Below are 25998 nucleotides of genomic sequence, written 5' to 3' on the forward strand. Positions count from 1 at the left end.
CCTATTTTCTCTAACATTCTAGTGGATACTGGGGAATAGTATATTACCATGAGGATATCTCAAAGCTCCCAGAACGGGTGGGAGAGTGCTGAGACCCCTGCAAAACCACCTGACCAAACTGAAGGTCATCTTTGGCCAAGGTGTCAAACCTGTAGAACATAACAAAGGTGTTCACACCAGACCAAGTTGCTGCACTGCACAACTGTAAGGCCGAGACGCCCCGGGCAGCCACCCAGGAAGAACCCACCGACCTTGTGGAGTGGGCCTGAACTGAACTCAGCAGCGGCAGAGAAGCCGAAGTATAGGCTTGTTGGATAGTCAATTTGAGCCAACAAGCAATGGACAAACAATTTTCGTAGCATCATAAAGGACAAAAAGTGAGTCAGATTTCCTGTGATGAGCAGTCCTTTTTATGTAAATCCTCAAAGCCCTCACAACATCCAGGGACTTTGAAGCAACTGAAGTGTCGGCTAAGACAGGAACCACGATTGGTTGATTGACATGAAAAGCCGATACCACTTTCGGTAAAAACTGTGGGCGAGTTCTGAGCTCCGCCCTATCCTCATGAAACACCAAGTATGGGCTCTTACAAGAGACAAGGCCCCCAATTCCGACACTCGCCGAGCTAAAGCCAAGGCCAGTAACATAACTGTCTTCCACGTCAGGTATTTTAAGTCAACCTTATGCAAGGGTACAAACCAATCCGACTGGAGAAAGGTCAACACCACATTGAGGTCCCACGGAGCAGTGGGAGGAACAAAGGGTGGCTGAATGTGCAATACCCCCTTAAGAAAGGTCTGTACTTCAGGAAGTACTGCCAGTTGTTTCTGGAAGAAGATAGAGAGAGACGAAATTTGAACCTTGATGGAGCCTTATCGTAGGCCCTTATCCACTCCTGCTTGCAGGGACAGTAGAAATCAGCCCAGTTGAAATTCCACAGGAGAATATTTTTGACCCTCGCACCAAGAAACATACTTCTTCCAAATACGGTGGTAATGTTTGGAGGTAACTACCTTACGGGCCTGAACCATAGTGAAAACCACCTTGGATGGAAGACCTTTCCTGGTTAAAATTTCCCTCTCAACCTCCAGGCCATTAAACGTAGCCACTGTAAGTCTGAATAGACGAATGGTCCTTGTTGAAGAAGGTCCTTGAGAAGCGGCAGAGGCCAGGGTTCCTCCAACGACAGGGTCAGGAGGTCCGCATACCAGGCCTATCTGGGGCAATGAGAATTGCCTTTTTGAGTCTTTTTAGAACTCTTGGGATTAGAGGAATTGGAGGAAACGAACTAGTAATTCCATGACGTCGTCAGAGCGTCTACCGCAATCGCCTGCGGGTCCCTCATTCTGAAGCAGTAACGACGGAGCTTCTTGTTGAGACAAGAAGCCATCAGGTTTATCTGTGGACAATCCCACCGGTGAAAAAGTTGTTGAAACACCTGAGGGTGGAGGCCCCATTTCCCCGGAAGGAGGTCGTGCCTGCTTAGGAAGTCCGCTTCCCAGTTGTCCACTCTTGGAATGTAAATGGTTGAGATGGCCCTTGCGTTGGCTTCCACCCAGAGGCGTATTCTTGACACCTCTCACATTGTGGCCCTGCTTCTGGTTCCTCCCTGCTGGTTGATGTACGCCACAGCCATGGCGTTGTCCGACTGCACCTGGGTGGCCTGATTCCAAAGGAGGGATGAGGCCTGTATGAGAGCGTTGATTGGAAGAGCAGAATCCTGAAAGAACCACGTCCCCTGGAACTGTGCTCCTTGAGTCACAGCCCCCCAACCCCGGCGGCTGGCATCTGTTGTCAACAGCGTCCATGACTGGGTGTTGAAACTCCGACCCTCCATCAGATGTGGAACTTGTAGCCGCCATAGCAGGGATATCCTTGCTTTCGTGACAGGGTTATATGCTGATGCATGTGCAGGTGAGATCCCGACCATTTGTCCAACAAATCCAGTTGAAACAGTCGCGCATGGAACCTGCCATATTATATTGCCTGGTAGAAGGCCACCATTTTGCCCAGCAAGCGGATGCAAAGATGAATTGAGACCACGTGAGGTTTTAGCACCAACCGGACCATAGACTGAATAGTCAAGGCCTTGTCCATAGGAAGGTAAACCTTCTGAGACACCATATCCAAGATCACCCCTAAGGACTGAATCCTCTGAGACGGTTCCATGCGAGATTTCTGGAAACTGAGCATTCATCCGTGATCCGTAAACTAACGGGTAGTCAAGTTGATACTGTACAGTAGCTGTTCCCTGGACACGGCATTTATCAGAAGATCGTCCAGGTATGGAATTATTTGGACACCCCTCATGCGCCATGATCTTTGTGGATACCCTTGGGGCTGTGGAGAGACCAAAGGGTAAGGCCTCGAACTAGTAATGCTGGTCCAGAATCGTGAACCTGAGGAGCGCCTGGTGAGGGGGCCAAATGTAGGTAAGCGTCCAATATAGCCAAGGACATCAGAAACTACTACTCCTCCAGATTCGCTATCACTGCTCTTAGAGATTCCATCTTGAATTTGAACACCCGAAGATACGGGTTCAGGGATTTGAGGTTCAAGATCGGACGTACAGAGCCGTCCGGCTTCGGAACCACAAAGAGACTTGAGTAAAACCCCTTTGTGTGCAGCTGAGGAGGCACTGGAATAGTAACCCCTGTAGAAAGCAGCTTTTGCACTGCCTGCTGTAATGAAACCCTTGCTTCCTGTGAAGCTGGTAAGTGTGACCTGAAGAATCTGAGAGGAGGGAGTTCCTGGAATTCCAGCCGGTATCCTTGGGATATGAAGTCCCTCTCCACAGGACTCTGCCCATATGTGGGCTAAGTGTTGAAGGCGAGCACCTACCTGAAAGTCACCTTGCTGCTGGGGCAAGTCATGCGGAGGGCTTCCTGGAAGAGGATTCTGAGGCCTGATCCGCAGGTCCAGCAGCTGCTGGTTTACGGGACTTACCGCAAGTTCCTCTAGCAGCATTGGAGGCACCTCTGGCTTTGCCTCTGAATCTGGCCACCCGAAAGGACTGCAGGGAGTATCCAGGATAGGAATGCCTGGCAGGTGGTGGGGCAGACGGCAGATATGTAGATTTACCTGCAGTTGCCTGAGATATCCACTTGTTCAGCTTTTCCCCAAACAAGGCATCCTGTAAAAAGAAAATTCTCAACACCTTTTTTAAAATCAGCATCTGCTGACCACTGTCGCAGCCACAGGGCTCTACGAGCCGATACTGCAATAGCAGTGGTACGGCCGTTAATGATACTAAGCTCCTTAACAGCCTCACTTATAAAGTTCGCAGCATCTTGGATGTGTTGTAGTAATGTAACTATCTCATTTTGAGGTAGTGTAAGTAACCCTTTCAGAATATCCTCAGACCATTTCACCATGGCTCTAGAAATCCAGCCGCAAACTATGGTAGAGCGTTGGGCTACACTTGCTGCAGTATAAATTGATTTAAGAGTGGTTTCAATCTTGCGAGGAATGTTTGGAGGAAACCAGGCACCGCTCATCACCAGGCCAATACCATCTCTACAGTTAAGCATGGTGGTGGCAGCATCATGCTGTGGGGATGTTTTTCAGCGGCAGGAACTGGGAGACTAGTCAGGATAGAGGGAAAGATGAATGCAGCAATGTACAGAGACATCCTGGATGAAAACCTGCTCCAGAGTGCTCTTGACCTCAGACTGGGGCGATGCTTCATCTTTCAGCAGGACAACAAACCTAAGCACACAGCCAATATATCAAAGGAGTGGCTTCAGAACAACTCTGTGAATGTCCTTGAGTGGCCCAGCCAGAGCCCAAACTTGAATCCGATTGAACATCTCTGGAGAGATCTGAAAATGGCTGTGCGCCGACGCTTCCCATCCAACCTGATGGATATGAGAAGTCCTGCAAAGAGGAATGGCCAAAACTGCCCAAAGATAGGTGTGCCAAGTTTGTGGCATCATATTCAAAAATACTTGAGGCTGTAATTGCTGCCAAAGGTGCATCAACAAAGAATTGAGCAAAGGCTGTGAATACTTATGTACATGTGATTTCTTAGTTTTTTTATTTTTAATATATTTGCAAAAAAAATAATAATAATTTTTCACGTTGTCATTATGGGGTATGGGGGGTAATTCCAAGTTGATCGCAGGAGGATTTTTGGTAGCAGTTGGGCAAAACCATGTGCACTGCAGGGGAGGCAGATATAACATGTGCAGAAAGAGTTAGATTTGGGTGGGTTATTTTGTTTCTGTGCAGGGTAAATACTGGCTGCTTTATTTTTACACTGAAAATTAGATTGCAGATTGAACACACCACACCCAAATCTAACTCTCTTTGCACATGTTAAATCTGCCTCCCCTGCAGTGCACATTGGTGGTCATTCCGAGTTGTTCGCTCGCAAGCTGCTTTTAGCAGCTTTGCACACGCTAAGCCGCCGCCTACTGGGAGTGAATCTTAGCTTATCAAAATTGCGAACGAAAGATTATCAAAATTGCGAAAAGACACTTCTTAGCAGTTTCTGAGTAGCTTACTCGGCATCTGCGATCAGTTCAGTGCTTGTCGTTCCTGGTTTGACGTCACAAACACACCCAGCGTTCGCCCAGACACTCCCCTGTTTCTCCAGCCACTCCCACGTTTTTACCGGAAACGGTAGCGTTTTTTCGCACACTCCCATAAAACGGCCAGTTTCCGCCCAGAAACACCCACTTCCTGTCAATTACATTACGATCACCAGAACGAAGAAAAAACCTCGTAATGCCGTGAGTAAAATACCTAACTGCATAGCAAATTTACTTGGCGCAGTCGCAGTGCGAACATTGCGCATGCGCAGTTAGCGGAAAATCGCTGCGATGCGAAGAAAAATACCGAGCGAACAACTCGGAATGACCCCCATAGTTTTGCCCAACTGCTAACTAAAATCCTGCTGCGATCAACTTGGAATTACCCCCAAAATTCCTGCTGCGATCAACTTGGAATTACCCCCATGGTTTGTTCCAGATAGAAACTTACGTGCTTTTTATGCCTGTGCAGCAGGATAAATGAATGGATGCATTTATGACCAAATCGCTTAACAGACAGAAGAATCTGTCATAATACATACAAGAGGGGTGTGACAAACAAGGACGTTACTGTTATGCAGAACATAATAGATATATACAATTTCAATCAAATTGCATTGCAACCGGACAAAATCAACATAAGACAAGACAGGGGGCCTGATTCTGAGTCGCATGCAAAAGCATCAGTGTAAATTGACGGTCGCCCATCTGTGAGTTAATGCAAATGGCTCACAAACTCCTTACCTTCTGGACAACCATGTGGATGAATGTACAAGGACTAGAATCCCGCTTTTAGCACCTGTACGTGCTGTAATACTGATTGGTCGCACTTCCTGGTCTACACGGCTGATATGTCTCTTCTCTATCTTGGCCCCCAAATAAATTTATATTTTTTCTGTGCAGGGTAAATACTGGCTGGTTTTGCACGTAGCCCACAATTTTAGCTTTATTTTTACACTGCAATTTAGAATTCAGTTTGGATACACCCCACCTAAATCTATCTCTCTCTGCACGTTACATCTACCCCACATGCAATGCAGCAAGGTTTTGCCAAGATGCTTTCTTTTTGGGTTTGCTTTCACATCTGAATAACTCCCACTGTCATTTGTGGTGTCTAATAAATTACTCTGATAATAAGGACATCTGTGGGGGTCATTCCGACCCATTCACACGCAGCGGATACTCACCGGTTTCCAGGTGTGGTGAGTCCAACGCAGGCGTGTCGAGGCGCTTGGTGGGCGGATGTCTGACATCAGGACCGGGACCTTCATCGCTGGATCCGTCGCACAGGGTAAGTAACTCTTACCCTGGTCTTGTTTTGCAGGAAACTCTTTTCTAGCATAGCAGGGCTGCACAAGTGTTCGCAGCCTTGCTATGCAGAAATACACTCCCTCATAGGCAAAGATTAGTTGATCGTACCAGCAGCAAAAAGTTGCTTGGTGCGATCAACTCGGAATGAGGGCCTGTGTCCCTAAATGAGGTTTTGGACTATATAGTCCATATCAGTAAAGTGAGGTTTTGGACTATATAGTCCATATCAGTAAAGTGAGGTTTTGGACTATATAGTCCATATCAGTAAAGTGAGGTTTTGGACTATATAGTCCATATCAGTAAAGTGAGGTTTTTGGACTATATAGTCCAGGGCTGGCCAAACCGGTCCTCGAGATCTACCTCCTCGAGATGTTTTCCAGGCCTCCTGGAGATCTGTAGAATTGTCAGTTAGGAATGAATGCAGCACATCTTAATTAGTAATGACTACACCTGTGCACCAGCTAGGTGGTCTGGAAAATGTGAACCGTTGGTAGATCTCGAGGACCGGTTTGGCCAGCCCTGATATAGTCCATATCAATAGAAAATATAGGGGGTCATTCAGAGTTGTTCGCTCGTTATTTTTTTTCTCGCAACGGAGCGATTAGTCGCGAATGCGCATGCGCAATGTCCGCAGTGCGACTGCGCCAAGTAAATTTGTTATGCAGTTAGGAATTTTCTCACGGTTTTTTCTTCGTTCTGGTGATCGTAATGTGATTGACAGGAAGTGGGTGTTTCTGGGAAAAACGCGGGAGTGGCTGAAGAAACGGAGGAGTGTCTGGCCGAACGCTGGGCGTGTTTGTGACGTCAAACCAGGAACGACAAGCACTGAACTGATCGCAGATGCCGAGTAAGTTTGAAGCTACTCAGAAACTGCTAAGAGGTGTGTAATCGCAATTTTGAGAATCTTTCGTTCGCAATTTTACTATGCTAAGATTCACTCCCAGCAGGCGGCGGCTTAGCGTGTGCAAAGCTGCTAAAAGCAGCTTGCGAGCGAACAACTCGGAATGAGGGCCATAGTACATATCGCACCGTGTGCAATCAGCTTGCGATGCTGATGCATGCTAACACGGCGAGGTCGGTATCGCAGCATAAAATAGACTGTGCAGGTAGCTCAATTTTGACTAGAAAGTGTACAATCTACAATGAGCTATTTCTAGTATAGCCAAAACCGGCCATAGCCAAAATCGCACCGTGTGTATGCGCCTTAAGATTCATGTGAGCAGCATCATGCTGAAAAGCATCTGATTAAATAAATTAGATTAGTCTGTGTTTCCAACAATTACTTTTGTGAAATTAACACATTAAAAGTGTGATACAGCCTTTCATTTTTCACTGTAACAGGTTAATGGTTAAATCGGATCTGTAACATATGTTCCTCTAATTGCAGCAAAAAATATAATAGGAATTGCCCATTATTCAATGTGCCGTGCGAGGGTAATTTAACCAGTGTAATCTTCCTTGCTGTTTTTCAGAAATTCTGTATCAAATATTTCTTTTGTCTTGCTAAATGATGCAAACTAATTTAATAATTGAATACATTTTTCAAAAACTTTGAAGTCGAGAGGGAGAAAGCTCCTAACCAGTGACAGCTACAGCCCCTAGCTCCGACTACCTTGTGCGGGGGGGAATGTTAAGCACATATAAACATACGTGTGTAGATGTATGTAATATATGTGCTGGCATGTGTCAAGATCAGCAGCGGCGCTGTATATCACAGCCGCCGCACAGAACCTGGGACTCGGCATTAGGCTTCACTCTCCAAAGCCCACCCTCAGACTCCTGTGAAAGTAGCCAATGAGAGTCTGAGGGCGGGCTTAAGAGAGGAAGCCTAATGTCGAGTCCTGGGTTCTGCATGCCGACTGTGGTATACAGTGCCACTGCTGATCCAGACACACACCAGCACATAGAATACGAGGAAAGGCTTGATAGGCTAGGCATGTTCACACTGGAAAAGAGGAGATTAAGAGAGGACATGAGTAAAATTTACAAATATATAAGGGGACAATACACAGAGCTTGCGGATGATTTGTTTTTGGTAAGATCAACACAAAGGATACGTGGACATCCGCTTAGGGTAGAGGAGAGGAGATTTCGCACAGAGAGTTGGAAAGGTTTCTTCACAGTAAGGACAATACGTATTTGGAATTCCCTGCCTGAGAAAGTAGTAATGGTGGACTCGTGTTATGCACACCAGTGCCTGCAGGAATGTACTGGTGTTTGAACTGTTATACACACCAGTGCCTGCAGGAATGTACTGGTGTCTGAGCAGAGAGGGATGCAAAACAAATGAACTCACAGACAGACTGGGAAATATGACATAACGTACACAGAAGGTGATAGGGTAACAAAACCAACACAGAGTGAACAGAGAAGCCCAGAGGCTAAGAAACTGGGTGTCTCCCTAGTATTAGAAATGCTCAGATGGAAAAAGCAAGATGTTGTGTTTTAATACGTAGAGAACCCGAAATGCTGTTGCTAAGGGCAACAGCAAAACCCTAAAGGGTTACCAACGGGTGTGGCAGTAAACTCCTTGGTCAGAGATGGAATAATAGACACAAGGAGAGTCTCCACAATCCTAATTCTCACTTGCAGGACCCAGGTTCAGCTTACTGCCACTAAACTGACACATGGACGCCCTGCACAGTGAGAGAGGATTATGCAGGCAGGTCTGAAAGTACAGCCACAAACCTGCTGGGTTCACAGAATAGCAAAAGAACCTCAGCAGGCTAAACGACTGACTCCAGTCTTACTGCTAGGTCTGGATTGGCAGAGTGTAGTATCAAATGCCCAGGCCTATATGCAGTAAGCAACAACAAAATACAAAGCTACACAGTACTGGCTAACTTTCAGGAACTGACTAACCAACAAAGATTCAGCAGCATCTGCTTAACCTGAGAAGAGGCCTTATAAAGCAGGTGCTGTCCACGCCCCCCTCAGACCTCACAGACTGTGAGCACAAAAACCAGCACCGGATCCCATGCCTGTAACCACTGCACAGCAAAAGACCCGAACCGGAGTATCAGCTGCGCTCAGGTTACTCCGCTAGCACTTGTCTCCCGGTTGCCATGACGACGTGGCAGCACAGGGCAGGAGACCCTAACAACTCGGTCATTACTTTTAAGAATGGGCTAGATAAATTCCAAATGGACAAGGATATAAAGGGTTATGGTGGGTAGATCATGAACTCTAGTTAAAAAAAAAAAAAGACGTATAAACAGAACGGCCGACATTCACGACAGATAAAATTAGTCCTAAAAATAATACAGTGTAGTAGATCACTAACAGGTTGAACTCGATGGACAAATTGTCTTTTTTCAACCTCATAAACTATGTTCCTATGTTACATATATTATATACTGTACATCTATACATGTATGTTTATATGTGCTTAGCATTCCCCGCCCTGCACAAGGTAGACAGTGCTGCAGCCGCCGCTGCTCCCAACTGCCATGTTACAGGCTGTGTTTGAAAAATGTTATGAGAGAAGGACAGAGAACTCTATTGGCTGCGGCACTACTTATTTTAAATAAAATGTAACTTTTATTGTAATTGGGACTCACAAAAACACACAATTAACATTAATCAATTGTGGTTCATATGTGCATTATATTGGTATCACCAGAGCCGGACTGCCCATCTGGCACTTCTGGCAAATGCCAGAAGGGCCAATGGGCTGGTGGGACGGTCCAGTGCACAGAGATCCGGGACGGCCGAGCGCAGCGCAGCTCCTGGCTCTCTGGTTCGCGCCCTGCCCTGCCAACGACGCCCATAGTGCCTCGTTGCTTAGCAACATGGGGGCATGCCGCAAGGCCACGCCCCCTGACTCCAGGCACGCCCCCACTTGCAGTGTCCATGTGCCCGTTGCTTAGCAATATGGGGGCGTGCCACGAGTCCACGCCCCCTGACTCGTGGCACACCCCCATTTGCAGTGTCCATGCGCCCCTTGCTAGGCGCAAGCGCACACGGATGCCAGGGCCGGAAAGAGGCCCCAGTCCGTCCATGGGTACCACTCTCAGTGCTGCAAAGATCTCCTACTTAAACCAATGTTAGAAAATTTATCAATTGTCAATAATATATCACCAGGAACGTATATATGGGTCTACTACGATAGACCAGCGCTTGGGATTCCGGCGCCCAGCATACCGGCACTGGGATCCCGACTGCTGGAATGCTGGCAGCGGGGGGGAGCGCAAAAAAAACCCTTGTGGGCTCACTGTGCTCGCCAAACTGTGGGCACGGTGGCGCACTACGCGCACCACGCTATTTAATCTCCCTCCAGAGGTGTCGTGGACACCCCAAGAGGGACAATAGCTGTCGGTATCCCGGCGGTCGGGATTCCGGCACCGATATGCAGAGCGCCGGGATATCGAGCGCTTCCCATATATATAATATTCTAAAAAGAAAGTGACATATTGTACTCAGCAGTTCTGAAGTCTGCTGCTATGGAATGTACTCTTAGTGGGCAGTCTACAATATCCAAAGTGTTGTCACACATATTATATGTGAGTACACAGTTAAGATGATGTCAAAATGATACAGAAACAAGGTAGTTTGTGTAAAAAGTAGTAAGGAGAGCACATATACGTATGTCGGATACTGGGCTTCTGCTATTGTCCTTTGTGTCCAGATAGGATATTGGATGGAGTCAATGAAAGCACCCTTTTATGTATACAAGTACTACTTCGCTACGGAATTTCAAGTATAATCACAAAAAGATGAAAGAGCTGGTTTTATAAGCAAATGTAATACTGCTTTTATAAATGTTTACAAATAAATTTGTCAGGCTGCACCTCCGGACGGGCTTTCCCCGATTCATGCTGTCAAAAGGCTTGCGCTGTGGAGAATAATTGGCCTCTTTCCTGTCCCAACCTGCCTCTGATGCTGCCCTGTTCAGTGCTGTAAATGCTGGGATGACAGTCCAAGCTCCACCCGCTGTATGTTAAATATGTAAGGTTTGCAGGGATAGGCTGACTCTATTTAAAATGGCTCTAGGTCTCCTTGCTTAGCTTCTCGCTGTCCTTAGAGCTCCTCCTTTGACATAAAAAGGTAAAGATTATCGCACAACATTTAAGATCACTGGGAGAGCTGTCGGTACCCTTTACACAGCTGATAAGCAGTTGCTGACTATCAAGCTTTCCTTTAATGCATTTAAGAGTCAAAATATCTATTTCTCCTTTCCTCCTATTGCTCTCTGAGAGGTTCAGCAATGTTTAGTTCAAGTGACAGGTTAACCTCTGATAATTGAGACACTATCCTCTCCTGACTGGAAATAGACTCCTGACTGGAAATAGGTTGGTTAAGTACTTATATCTGAAATCTATATATATAAAAGGCAAATACCACTAACTCATCACAAAATCTCCTGAACGATAAGGCTGAACTGCGTTGCCAGTGGCAGTTTTAGAGAAGTCTATTATTCAAATAGGGGAGCCACACCCAGCGATGTTTGACAGTGTTTAGGGGTGGCAGTTGATGTGGCTCCCCTATTTGAATTATGCACTGCTCTGCAACTGCCACTGGCAAGGAAGTCCAGGAACACTGCTGTTAAGCCCTAATGATTCACAGAGGGGAACCACCCTGAGCTAATGAGAGTATGGATGAACTCTATCAGAGTTAACTTGTGTACAAAAAAGTAGCAGTGAGAACACATAAAAATTCATAAAATCAGTAAAGGTGAAATATTAGAAAGCATCTATATAACAGTAAATTACTGCAATAGGAAAACCCAATGCCTATTTATTGAGCACACAATTTCTGCATCAAAACTATTATTTTTTGGAGTTAACAGCAGATGTGGAGCAACTTTACACATATACTTGTATACATAAAAGGGTGCTCTCATTGACTTCATCCAATGTTCTATCCGGACACAACGGACAATGGGGATGATTCAGATCTGATCGTAGAGTTGCTAAATTTAGCACATCTACGATCAGTTACTCAGACATGCGTGGGGACGCCCAGCACAGGGATAGTCCGCACCGCATGTCAGGCCCTGCCCCCCCTCCCCCGCACGGGTGCAAAAGCATCGCACGGCGGCGATGCTTTTGAACCCGCCGAGTAGCTCCCTGTTACGCAGCCGCCACGGCCCACTCCCACGACAGTCCGGACATGCCTGCGTTGTCCGGACCGAGCCCCACCAACGGCATTCTGCGCATGCGCAATCCCCAAAGGGCTTCAGACTGCGATCGCTGCCGCTGCAGCATTCCAGTCTGAATTAGGCCCAATAGCAGAAGCCCAGCATCCGATATACTGTTATGTGCCTTCCTTCCAACTTTTTACACTAACTACCTTGTTTTTGTATCATTTTGATATCATATTATCTGTGTGACAACACTTTGGGTATTGTAGACTGCCCATTAAGAGTACTTTCTGTTACAGCAGACTTCACGCAACTGTATGCAGAACTGCTGAGTACAATATGTCCCATTCTTTTTAGAAATATTATATATACGTTCATGGTGACATATTATTGACAACTGATACATTTTGTGTAACATTGGTTTGAGTAGGAGATCTTTGCAGCACTGAGAGTGGTTCCAATAAAATTCACATATGAACCACCATTGATTAATGTTTTTTTGTGTTTGTTTGTGAGTCCCAATTACAAATAAAAGTTAAGTTTTATTTCAGATATAACTAGCTCCCCAGGCAATAGAGTTCTCTGTCCTTCTCTCATAACATGTTTATTTATTACTCTGGGGAGCACCACTGGTTCTTTTCTATGTTGACCGCACAAGATTACATGTAAATGTGTAGTACAGGTTGAGTATCCCATATCCAAATATTCTGAAATACGGAATATTCCAAAATACAGAATTTTTTGAGTGAGACTGAGTGAGACTGAGATAGTGAAACCGTATACACACCTTCAGGCTGTGTGTATAAGGTGTATATGAAACATAAATGCATTCTGTGCTTAGACTTAGGTCCCATCACCATGATATCTCATTATGGTATGCAATTATTCCAAATTACAGAAAAATCCGATATCCAAAATACCCCTGGTCCCAAGCATTTTGGATAAGGGATACTCAACCTGTATTCAATAATTAACACTTTATACCATTTTAATATTTTTAGTCTACCATAAGTGGGAAACAGTGCGCCTGTCCAGCCTCTCGTTTTTTTCTGTGTTTGAAAAATTACAGATGCTGATTGGTTGGTAGTTTATCTCTCTCCAAGCTTTGATAAATCTCCCCTTATTATATCACATTCAAACCAAAGCACACATGGGCCAGTATTTACTAAAAATCCGAGTTTGTCCGATTTGTGTTTTTTTTTTTTCTAAGTCCCAATCCGGGAATTCACTAAGCACAAATCTCGGCAGTGTTTGGACTATTCGTAATGGTTTGAATGACAACGTTCAGAAATACGAATGAATAGACCATCGGTCAAACGCGGCTGTTATTACATAGAATACGGGAATTCCCTATTCATTCGTATTTGGGTGTTAGTCTCTGAGTGCTCAAATGCGGTCGTATTTTTTTGCTATTCGTTAAAAAAAGGGGCAAAAAAATAGACCTGCTTTTTTCAGGCGTGTTTACATGTGTTGCAAATAAAAAATCACTCACACCTGAATTAGGATGCCTATAAAAGGATGTTAGGCCCATTTCAATACACCTACACTCAGAAATGGCAGCAGGACTGTGGGCCAGTGATCTTTTGTGTGCTGTGGGATTCCTCAGACTCAGACATCAGCCTGTAAGTACCCAGGGCCAAGAAACTGAACATGGTCAGCAGGTTGTACAGGTTCCGCGGAGGCTGCGCAGGCCTCGTTTTTTTAGGGGGCGTTTAAACTTGAATGCATTGTCCGATGATAAGGTCATACAGATGTTCCGTCTAAATCGTAACAACATTTTCCGTCTGTATGACCTTGTCAAACTGGGCCTAGACCCTGAGACAGCACGCTCTCACTCTGTCTCAGGCCTGCACCAACTCCTAGCTGTGTTGCACTTTCTGGCTACTGGCAGCTTTCAGGCTGTGTCTGGGGATGTCATAGGAATCTCACAGCCCTCATTTTCCGGAATCTTAACACAGGTGATGTATACCTAACTACCTCTTTTGCTTTTTGTTTGTTTTAATTTCTCGGTGGCCAGTTCTGTCCTAAAATCTCATGTTTATTGTTCTTTAAAATATACACACAGGTGTTGGCTGTTTTGCAGCCCCACATCGAGGCCTCAATCTGCTTCCCTACCCAGGAGTCTCAGTGGCATGCCGTCAGGGTAGATTTCTATGAGCTGGCTGGCATGCCCAATGTGCTTGGAGCCATAGATTGTACACACATTCAGCTGAGACCACCTAGGGGCAGGCAGCACATAAATACTAATCGCCATTTCGAACACTCCACAAATGTGCAGGTGGTTTGTGATGCAAATCTCAAAATAATCAGTGTTGTTGCTGGTTACCCTGGGGGCTGCCATGACTCCTTCATCCTCAGTCAGTCATCCTCTTTGATAAGTTTGAGGACGGACAAATGCCAGATGGATGGCTGCTGGGTATGTAATTTGATGTGTGTAGGCCTGCGTATACTTTGTCCAAATACAGGTGCAGATGTATTAACCTGTAGAAGGCATAAGGAAGTGAGAAACCAGTGATCTGTGCAAGGTGATAAAGGCACCAGCCAATCAGCTCCAATATGTAAATGAACATTTAGGAACAGATTGTCTGCTGCCTTTATTACCTTGCACATATCACTGGTTTATCACTTCCTTATGCCTTCTACAGGTTAATACATCTGCCCCACAGTGTGTTACTTATGTGTTGCTGTATCTTAACATGAATCACGTTACTATATCTGTCTTTTAGGTGATGGAGGATATGGCTGTTTCTCTTGGCTTCTAACTCCATTGTCCCGACCTGATACCCCTGCTGAACACAATTACAATCATGCACATAAGTCCACGCGGAATGTGATAGAAAGATGTTTTGGTGTGCTGAAATCTATGTTTCGGTGTCTAGATAAGTCTGGTGGCCTTTTGTTGTATAGTCCCTCCAAGGTGACTCAAATTGTGTTCTGCTGCTGCTTTCTTCATAACATGTGACAATGTCAAATTTCACCTTTAAACGTAAGCTATATACTTATGGACTAAGTACGCAATTGGCGCAGTGAGTACCGTAAGGGTACGCACTTAGCGTAGCAGACGCTAGGCCGTGGGCGCGAGACACGAGCGGCACAGACGCTCACAGAATGATATACAGTAAACCTTAAGTAATGAAACAGTGAAAGGATATGCTTATACTTTAAACCTTAGCAGCAAAGCACTATACCTTTAAACTTTAAGTAGCGCTGGTGATACAAAGTATCAGCAGTGCATACACCTTAACAATGCTTAAACAGGTTAAACCACTTTGAAAGCCCTGGCAGGAAAGTGACAACACAGCACTGATTTGTATTTGAAAACCACTCCGGCTCTAACACCTTCGTGGATGATTCTTTAGAGTAAAAAGGGGAAAACAATACAGCTTATACACTACAACACTAACATCAAAATCTAAACAGAATAACAAGGAATAATATGAACAATAGCATACGATCGCAAACACAAGCAAACAGAATGAGAATAAATGGCAAATAGAAAGGATAACAAAATGGCTACAAAGAAACTTACACACGTGGGAATGATTCGCAAGCGTGTCCTGGATCCAGCCCTCAGCATTCAATGAGAAAGCCTTTCAGAGAGAGAGAGTGACTGGACAGGCAATGGTGGTCTTTATATACACAGCATACAGTAACAATACAATGGTCCCTATAATCTCATGGTTCATTGGACACAGGAATGTGTCTCTGCATTATAACAAAAGGTCATAGGTGGGTTCGAACAGGTGGGCTGTGTCTTTCTCCAACTGCTCAGGTGGGAGGTATCCTCAGGATTCCCGCCGCATGGATAATGAACAGCAAATACAGTAAATGTCTATAAACAACTTTTGTACATAACTATACGCAGGAGCGAGCAATCTCTTCCTAACCAACACCGAAATGTTACCATTAAAATACTCTACAGCTGGATACTAGACACCACCGTTCAACCTTTATCTGACCCTTCCTAGCATGCAAAGAGGAATCTCTCTGTCCAAGAACCGTTTAAACTAAACATACTTGCTGACATTGTTAAGGGGAATATTATCTATAAAACACACTATATGGGTTAAATATGCTATGATCGAGTAGCCCGCTACACGCTCACAAACCCTACCGTAAATGCGCATACCACGCGCCAAAGCGCACGGCCGTAGAAGCTCTTTTACGCAAAGTGCGAACATGCACAGGGCGTGTGCACGCGCAGCGGGCATGTGCATGGGGTTAGTACAAGGCATGTGATTCATGATATTTTTCGACTTTGACACATGTGTTTGCAACAACATCTGCCACATGTTGAGGAGGAGGAGGAAGAAAGCAGCCAGCAAGCAGAGGAATTAGAGACATCTGGTGATACTTGGAGTACAGATGTAGGGAGGCAGGTTAGGCAAGAGCTCATCACTCGCTATTTCTAAGGTAAGTTTGGTTTGCTTATTTCATTTGTTGTGTAATCATAAATAGATGTTTTGCCATTTTTATTGGCAAAACCATTACTCAGAATGTGTCTGTCTCCTTGACACATACAAACATACCCTCGCTTTATGCAAAACAAATGTCGCATGTGTATTGTGTGTATTTTTAAACTCAAAACAACAGATTATGAGTGGCATGCATTAAGTCTGGATAAGTGATCGTAAACTTGCAGTGCTAATTTATTACAAGCCCACATAATCCATTTAGTATTTCACTTTATCATTGTGTGTAACGTCCTAATGCACAGGTTCACAAACTCGCCCCTCAGGACCACACACAGTGCATGTTTGTCACGTAACCCAGTAGAAGCACAGGTGTATGAATTACTCACAGACATATGTTAAAAGGTTCACAGGTGGAGCTAATTATGTCACTTGTGATTCTGTGAGTAGACCTGCAAAACATGCACTGTGTGGGGTCCTGAGGGCCGAGTTTGAGAACCTGTGTTCCCAAAAAACACTCCTTAACATATAATATGTTAGCCTTCAGGAACACATGTGTCCCTATGTGTGATGCTCCATCATATTTAAGAGACACAAATTTACTGTAATCAGGAATAATTTATTTCCAAATGTTTGATGCAGTAAACTTGATGATGTGTAAGTAAATACACAGTTTGCCACATATATACATTATTATACACATTCTTTGTTTTTTGGTTAAAAAGTTCTTATTTGTTGGTTTCTGTATCATGGCCCTCATTCCGAGTTGATCGCTCGCAAGGCGATTTTAGCAGAGTTACACACGCTAAGCCGCCGCCTACTGGGAGTGAATCTTAGCTTCTTAAAATTGCGAACGATGTATTCGCAATATTGCGATTACAAACTACTTAGCAGTTTCAGAGTAGCTTCAGACTTACTCGGCATCTGCGATCAGTTCAGTGCTTGTCGTTCCTGGTTTGACGTCATAAACACACCCAGCGTTCGCCCAGACACTCCTCCGTTTCTCCGGCCACTCCTGCGTTTTTTCCGGAAACGGTAGCGTTTTTAACCACACGCCCCTGAAACGCCGTGTTTCCGCCCAGTAACACCCATTTCCTGTCAATCACATTACGATCGCCGGAGCGAAGAAAAAGCCGTGAGTAAAAATACTTTCTTCATTGTAAAATTACTTGGCGCAGTCGCAGTGCGAATATTGCGCATGCGTACTAAGCGGAATTTCACTGCGATGCGATGAAATATACCGAGCGAACGACTCGGAATGAGGGCCCATGTGTAATAACATTCTTACTAATTTTTAACACACACAAACATGTCCCAACAATACTGACATTCATTTTGTCAATGTTTTGTTAAAAATTCAATGCCAACATATTAAAAGCTTTTTACGCAACTCAATTGTGTTCTTCTTGTAATTTTGTATAGAGAAGAAAGGTAAAATAGTTAACAATAACATTGTAATTTGGATTGTCTGCAGGAAAAGAGAATGATTTGAATCTAGAAAGAGTAATGATTAGAAAAAAATCAAGTGGTCAGTTTACTTCCTGCTAAATACATTCTGCCTGGCTGCCAATTATTGTGTCTGCAGGAAAAGAGAATGATTGGAATTTAGAAAGAGTAATGATTAGAAAAAAATCAAGTGGTCAGTTTACTTCCTGCTCACATGTATGTGCGGCTCCATCAACATTTCCCTCCTCCAATACCAAAAAAAAATGGTAAAGAATAAATGTGCGTACAAATTTTATGTTGTTGTTTGTACCACTTATAATTAATGATGTTGTAAAAATTGTCAAGGAGCTAAGTGTTATATATTGTTTGCCAAACATACACTTACTAACTATTTTGAGTTACTTATCACAAATGTCTCACTTGTATTATTTTCACGTTTTTTTTTGGTGGCTGCTTGTCCTGCCCTTTGCCTTTAGCACTGTCATGTTGTCATGCTCTGGTGGAGCGTCTTGGTGGTGATGAGACTAGCGTGATATTTGGAGTAGTCGTACCAGAACTGCTGCTTGTTTGCTGTTGGTGCATGCATCTGAGTGTTTCATTCAGGTTAGTGAGGGTGGCATTTAGTTCACGTGTAGCAGCATTTTGATTGTCTACAATTCGGAATAAACTTTCATTAATCTTTTGATTGTTTTGAAAAATGTTCATATAACTTTGCTGTTGTCTGTGCTGTTCTTCCATTAGTCTGTGCTGTTCTTCCATTAGTCTGTGCTGTTCTTCCATTATGCATTGTAAGTTGCCCATGACCTGTGTAATGTCTGTACGCATGAGTTCCATGGCATTGCCTATTCTGATTGTTTGTTCATTTTGTCTACTCAGATTTCTTGATATTCTTCTGAGGTGAGATGGTAGGCTTGCAAACATTTGTGTCTGCCTACGCAGGCAATCTTCATTAGTGGCCTGCTGTCTAGCCCAAATGGACCAAAACACCTGATCAGGGCCTTGTGTTACTGGTGTTGTTGGGCTGTGTTGTGGTGGTGGTGTGCTTTGCTGTGATGGTGTACTCACAGGTGCTGGGGGGCTCATTCCTTGCCTTAATGTCTGCATTTCTAAGATGTTTGTCACCTCCATGTCACTGTGTTGCTGTTGTTGCGGAGGGATGCTGTTCCCAGGACTAGAAGCTGAAATGTTAAACAAATCTCCGTTAGCTATCCATATGTTTGAGAAATGTAAACAAATCACTACACATGGAACACATGTCATTCACTGTTGCTTTCAACTATTCTGCCTAGCAACATCATCACTCATAATTTAAATACATACATATGCCTGTTTGTGGCAAATGTGTCTGGTTACTTAATTGTGAAAGCAAACACTTTAGTTTTATTGTAGCTCACACATACTCCACCATAAAAACACATTGGAATCCATAATGTGTTACCTTATAGCTTTGATCAAACAAACATAGTAATGTTTTTATATGTATTTTGCAATGTTACCTCAAACACACATGTGAAATTTGGAAAAACAACCTTACTTTTTTCAATTAAAAAAACATTCTTTTTTGTTGCAGCATCTTACACACAATGTCATACTGTATGGCTCAAGTGGACATACATATCTTTACTGGATGTGGACAAGGCCATTTAGCTAGGATTCAATTTCAGCTTTTACTTACTGCGGTAAGTATCTAAGTTTTTGATGTGTTTTGGCTTAATGCGGTTATGGAAAATTTTGATTACGTTCAGAAATTTTGTACATTTATTTCAGTTTGATACTCACAATCAAGATGAGGGGAGTGTGGATGACGTCTTGGAGGTGTGTCCAAAATTTGGAGTGGGGGGACAGAACATACGGACGATAATCTTCGTGGCGGGGTAGCCTGCTGTGGTTGGCCCGGGACATACGACCTTGCTTTCTTTTCGGCCACAGGTTTTTTGTGGTGATGTCTTACAGAAGTGCCACTTCTGCTGCTCCATACTTCTTTTGATGGACCTTTTAATGAGAGTGCAATTTTGTTATGGCCATTCCTTTACAAACATACCCTATACTACAATGGACACTTTACCTGCTTCCGCAGCGTCATCATCATCAGATGTGATAGGAGTTACTGGCCGACGAGTAGTACTGCTTTTTTCAAACACTGTATAAAATAAAAATATTCATGCTATTGTGGATACATCCACCCATTATGCTTATAAACATTTATTCTTTAAGAAATGCTTGGTTTTTTTTTTTAAAAACCATAAGGACCGGAAACAAAAAAAATAAAACATAAAACAATAAACATTGTCCAATAGACATATGCACTATGGCAAAATCAACACAGGAAAACATGTACAGGACACTGACATAGGCCACAAGTAAAAAAAAAAAAAAAAAACATTACCAACCAAAAACACACACATCTTCATTTTGTATTGAAAGGAAAAATATTACAGATGCAATATATAAATTGCTCTGTGATGTGGCACTCCAAACACACATTACCACTATATGAGCCAAACCAAAATGTAGCAATATTTTAAAAATTACACTGCAGTGTGGTGTCACGGTACAAATACAAGCTAAAAATTATCAATGAACTAGTGTTATTTTGTTTAAATATTTTACATTATCTAATAATGACATTACACATGTAAGTGGTTTCCAAACCACTTTCCACTACTCCAGCCTCTAACATGACAACCACTGTTTTTTAAACGCTGCACATGGATCACAAAAATATAAAACATAGTCACAATTTTAAATTAAAAAACGCCCAAAAGGAAAACATTATTGCAGGACAATTCAGAGACACACCAAGTCCAAACTACACAAGCAAAATATGTTTCATAAAAACACATGACATACAATAAAGTAAGATGTTACATTGGCTTTTGTATAAAACATTAACCAAAACAATGTATTTGCTGACACACACTTGAAGATGGGAGTAATATGCAACGTCACATGACACACATTTAAAAAAAATAAAAAAAAAATCATAGAATGTAAATGCAAATACACATGCTCACCATTCTTCCTGGGCCTATCTGAATCCCGGACATGGGCTGCAGAGACAACTTCAGGAGGTATTACACTCCGCATGGGCTCCTCATACTCCAGATATCTTGCAATATAGGGCTGCCCACCACCGGTTTTCCGAGCCGACTTGGCCTCCTTGGCCATTTTGGACTTGACACGTCGCTTTATGTCATAGTACCGTTTGCGGCACGTGTCCTCCGTCCGCTTGACCACCCCCTCACTATTGACAGCAGCAACAACTTTCGCCCACAACACCGTCTTCCTCCGTGTTGGCACCTTGGCGGACTCAGGGCCAAATAGCTGCCTCTGATACTTCATCAGCTCATGCACCAATGCCACATTTTCTGCAAAACTAAACTTTACATTCCGCCCAGTCTTAGTAGTGGTGCGTGGCTGCGGAGCACTCTGACTGTCACTATCACTTGAGGCTGCTGCAGCAACCTCACCCACCTCCTCCACCTCACTAACCTCACTAACACTCACCTCCAACTGACCAACCTCCTCCCCCTCACTCACACCCTCCACCTCACCCACCTCTGAGTCACACATAATTGTGTGTCTAAACAGTTAACACAGAAGAAAAAAATGACAAACACACTCCTCCACTACCACTACACAACTCACACACACACACACACACACACACACACACACACACACACACACACACAAAAACACTGACAAGGGACTATAAAGAAAAATAACTTGGACTAAAAATGAAATAAAACCACAAAATACAAGACAACAAGAATGACAAGACGACTTACAAACACAATACCACACTCAGAAATCGCTACCAACACTCCTCACCAAACTACAAATTCACCTACCTCCACAGCACAACCTCCCTCCTCCTCACCACTAACTAAACCCATGAGGTGCGGACGGTTTGGGGCGTATTTATATGGTTGCGCACAGACACTCCTACCATCTGAAACACAACCAATCACGAACGGGGATGAAAATCGAAACTAAAAGTGAAAATGCGGCCGCGGGAAAAAAAAACCCTGCCGCGTTTAACTTAGGAAAAAACCCAGCAAATACAACAAAAACACGTACGCAAACGACAATGACGGCCGTAAATGTGCCAAAAAAAACGACTGGTATTGACATCGGAAAACACGAAAACCATAAAGTCGACTGCTTCGTAACTTTACGTATATGGATTCAAAAAGTTGCATGAAAATGCACCCGATACAAAACGAGTTTAAACACTACACAAACCGACTCAAACACGAATATTAGTAAATATTGGCCATGGTGTGTCTCTCTCTACCACGTCAGGATTCAGGGGCGGATCCAGAAGAAAATGATAGGGGGGGCACCATGGAAGGGGCAAGTACATTTGCGTGCGGCTTCGGTGCATGTGAGGTGACGCTTCTTATACAATGCCCACAGTTGTAGCGCTCATTATGCAATGTCCACTGTACTGGTAGTGCCCCTTATATAGACCCCATAGTAGTGGTGCCCCTTTTGCAATGCCCGTATTGCCCCCAGTAGTAATGTTGCCTGTAGTAATGCCCCCAGTCATTATGCCCCCAGTGGTAATTCCCCTGCAGTTATGACCCCAGTAGTTTACCCCCCCTTTAGTTTAGCCTCCCAGTGGTAATGCCCCCAGTAGTTTAGCCACCAGTAGTAATGCCCCCCCTGTAGTTTGCCCCATTGTAGTTTAGCCCCTGTAGTTATGCCCCCTTGTAGCTTAGTCTTCAGTAGTAATGCCCCCAGTAGTTTGGCCCCTGTAGTTTAGCCCCCAAGTAGTAATGCCCCTGTAGTTAAGCCGCCAGTAGTAATGCCCCTGTAGTTACGCCGCCAGTAGTTAGCACCTTTGTAGTTGGCCCCCAGTAATAGTCCCCCAGTAGTTTGCCCTCAGTAGATGCCACCCAGTAATAATGTCCCCCAGCAGTTTGCCCCTAGTAGATGCCCCCCAGTAATAATGTCCTCCAGTAGTTTGCCCACAGTAGTAATGTCCCCTAGGAGTTTGCCCCCAATAGATGACCCCCCAGTAGTAATGCTCCCAGTAGATGCCCCCCAGTAATAATGTCCCCCAGTAGTTTGCCCCCAGTAGATGCCCCCCAGTAATAATGTCCACCAGAAGTTTGCCCCCAGTAGATGCCCCCCAGTAATAATGTCCCCCAGCAGTTTGCCCCCAGTAGATGCCCCCCAGTAATAATGTCCTCCAGTAGTTTGCCCCCAGTAGTAATGCCCCCTAGGAGTTTGCCCCCAATAGATGACCCCCCAGTAGTAATGCCCCCAAGTAATAATGCCCCCAGTAGATGGCCCCCAGTAAAAATGTCCCCCAGTAGCTGCCCCCAATAGATGACCCCCCAGTAGTAATGCCCCCAGTAGATGCCCCCCAGTAATAATGCCCCCTACGAGTTTGCCCCAATAGATGACCCCCCAGTAGTAATGCCCCCAGTAGATGGCCCCCAGTAAAAATGTCCCCCAGTAGCTGCCCCCAATAGATGACCCCTCAGTAGTGATGCCCCCAGTAGATGCCCCCGTTATAATGCCCCCAGTAGTTTGTCCCCCCAGTAGTAATGCCCCTTGTTGATGCCCCCCCAGTAGTAATGTCCCCCGTAGTTTGCTCCCAGTAGATGCCCCCGCTGCATTAAGGAAGAAAAAAACATACTTACCGAGCCCCGTTCCTGCTTCCAGGCCGCTGCAGTCCTCCTCCCTGGGCGTTCGCTCCTCAGTCAGCACTATGAGAGAGACGTCATGACTGACGTCTCTCCCATAGCGCACGCCGCACAGTGACAGCGCCGGAAGCCGGAGCTCAGTACTGAGCTTCTGCCGCTGTGCAGGGAGACAGGCGCCCGCTGGTAACACAATCTCAGCGGGCGCCCGTCATCTCCCTGTGCGGCGCCGGCGCCGGGGGGGGACAGACGGGGGACAGAAGTGCCCCCCCTGGAACCGCCACTGTCAGGATTTACACAATGACCATGACATTGATATAAATATCCCAGCTCTAGAGAACTCATGATTAAACATTACTGTTGTAAACATGTAATAATAATATGTTATTGTGTAGCACATTTTTGTAGTGAAAGGGGATGGTGAATGTATTTTTTATCTATGATTGTTTTGTCTTTTCTTTTTTTATTTATACGAAATCACATGCAAAGGCAGGGGTGGAACACCTGGAGGCAACAGAGTCAGTTACCGCCGGGGTCCAGCCCTGAAGGGGGCACCTGGCTCCTCCATTGTCTCCCGATTCTGCTCTTCCTGCTTCAGTAGAAGAGCCACAGAGCAGAGGTGGAACGCTAATCAGTATCAGTGCGGCACTCCCCCTCTGTGACCTTGAAACTCTGTGCTCAGTCGGCTGTGCTGTGTTGTCGTGAACAGGGGTTAATTCAAGAAGAGGGAGGGGACCACAAAGGCACATGTTCCCCCGGTAATTTATTTGTATTTTATCCCATTACACTAAAAGACCCCCTTTTGCGAGACCCGAGACCCAGAAGTCTCGTGAAGCATATGAGACAAGGACCACGGGACCATGGCGGTGTGTATCACACACACAGACACTAGGAACTCAGGAAGGATCTAGAAACCGCGGCGCCAACATGGGACGTGTGCAGTCTAGCCCTTAACCTCCCGAGCGGTGGAGAACGGGAACACATAAAAGGATTCACTGCCATTGGGGTAAGGGCATCAATGGGGATCTTGATGCTGCTCCCCTGCACACTCGAACCAACTCTCATGTGTCTCCCTCCCTGTTTTTCTCTCTCTCCTTCCCTCCATGGCTCTCTCCCCCCTCTCCATGGGCCTAATTCAGACCTGATCGTAGATGTGCTAAATTTAGCACATCTACGATCAGCTTCCCTGACACGGCGGGGGGACGCCCAGCACCGGACTATTCCGCCTGCATGGCAGGCCCTGCCCAGTCGCACAAGTACAAAAGCGCTTTTGTACTTGAAGAGTAGCTACCCACCAGCGCAGCTCCTGCGTGCTAGTAGGGAGCTACCCGTCGCTGTGAGGGTCACAGCGGCTGCATGTGACGTCACGCAACTGCCGTGGCATGCCCCCGCATGGTCTGGGCATGCCTGCGTTGCCCTGACCGTGCCCTTAAAATGGCAGCCAACCGCTGCAAGCCAGCCCCCTCCCGCCCAGTGAAAGCCTCTGCCTGTCAATCAGGCATAGGCGATCGCAGGGCTAAGGCAGCCGTCGGCTGTCTGTCATGCGCCGGCGCACTTTATTCTGGAGGTAACTACGTTCCACCCTGGTACAACCACGGTGACAATAACAGTTATCCCGAAACCTAATAAAGATCCTCAGTCGGTGTGACAGGACGATACCGTACGAAAGCACTCGCAGCTTCCGCGTCCCGTTGACTGCGCACAGAATGGAAGGTCAAGCCGCACGAGGCCTGACCACATAGGGGATTCCCGCTTACCGTCAGTAACCGCCTGTTACTGACTCCACCCACTGCGCTGTGGGCGGGTTCTCGCTGCCACCACCAAACTCCTAACCTGCCGTGGCGTTTGGAACCACGGTTCTGCTCTGTATGTGCCGACGCACTGCTTTACCACACCTGTGTGGTGTCGACGAATCCCCACTAGCCACTTGCTAGGCCTCTACCGGTAGCTGGCGGAAGGCGGAGCTTGGAGACGTCAGGTGCTTCCCTGGACAGCCGGAGAACGGGGCTAGGTTTGGCCTAACCCTGTTGGTCACAAGATGAAGCAGTCTTCTTGAGGCAAAGGTGTTTATTGCTCAAAAACCTTTAAAAAGGCTCCTCCCTATTGCTAGGGGCAACAGCATACAATTAAGATGTTTCAGCAGAAGAAGATGTTACAATACACCCTGGAGGCACGCAGGTCTCCTTTTTATGTCAGTTTTCCACACAGTATCACAGGGAGGTAAGCCCTCCCTGTCTTCTCCAACCAATCAGGTTATTTTACAAAATACCAATAAATCACATTTTACAAGGATATAAGTGCAATAAAACAATATCCTCCTTCCTCTGACACAGGCGTTTGGTATCAGATTAACATTCACTATTGATAAATTTATCACATAGCTTCAAAACACAATGTTTCTGTCTCATTCACATCTCCAGGCAACCCCAGTGTCTGAGACCACAACAGGAAGGCTACAATACAAACAGTCTTCCTTCCTGCATAGGTCGCTCGCATGTCAATTAAATCAGGTACATGAAACAAGTTCCAAGCCCATAAACCCAGTGATTAGCATCTCT

Source organism: Pseudophryne corroboree, chromosome 2, assembly GCF_028390025.1.
Source record: "Pseudophryne corroboree isolate aPseCor3 chromosome 2, aPseCor3.hap2, whole genome shotgun sequence".
NCBI classification, from domain to species: Eukaryota; Metazoa; Chordata; class Amphibia; order Anura; family Myobatrachidae; genus Pseudophryne; species Pseudophryne corroboree.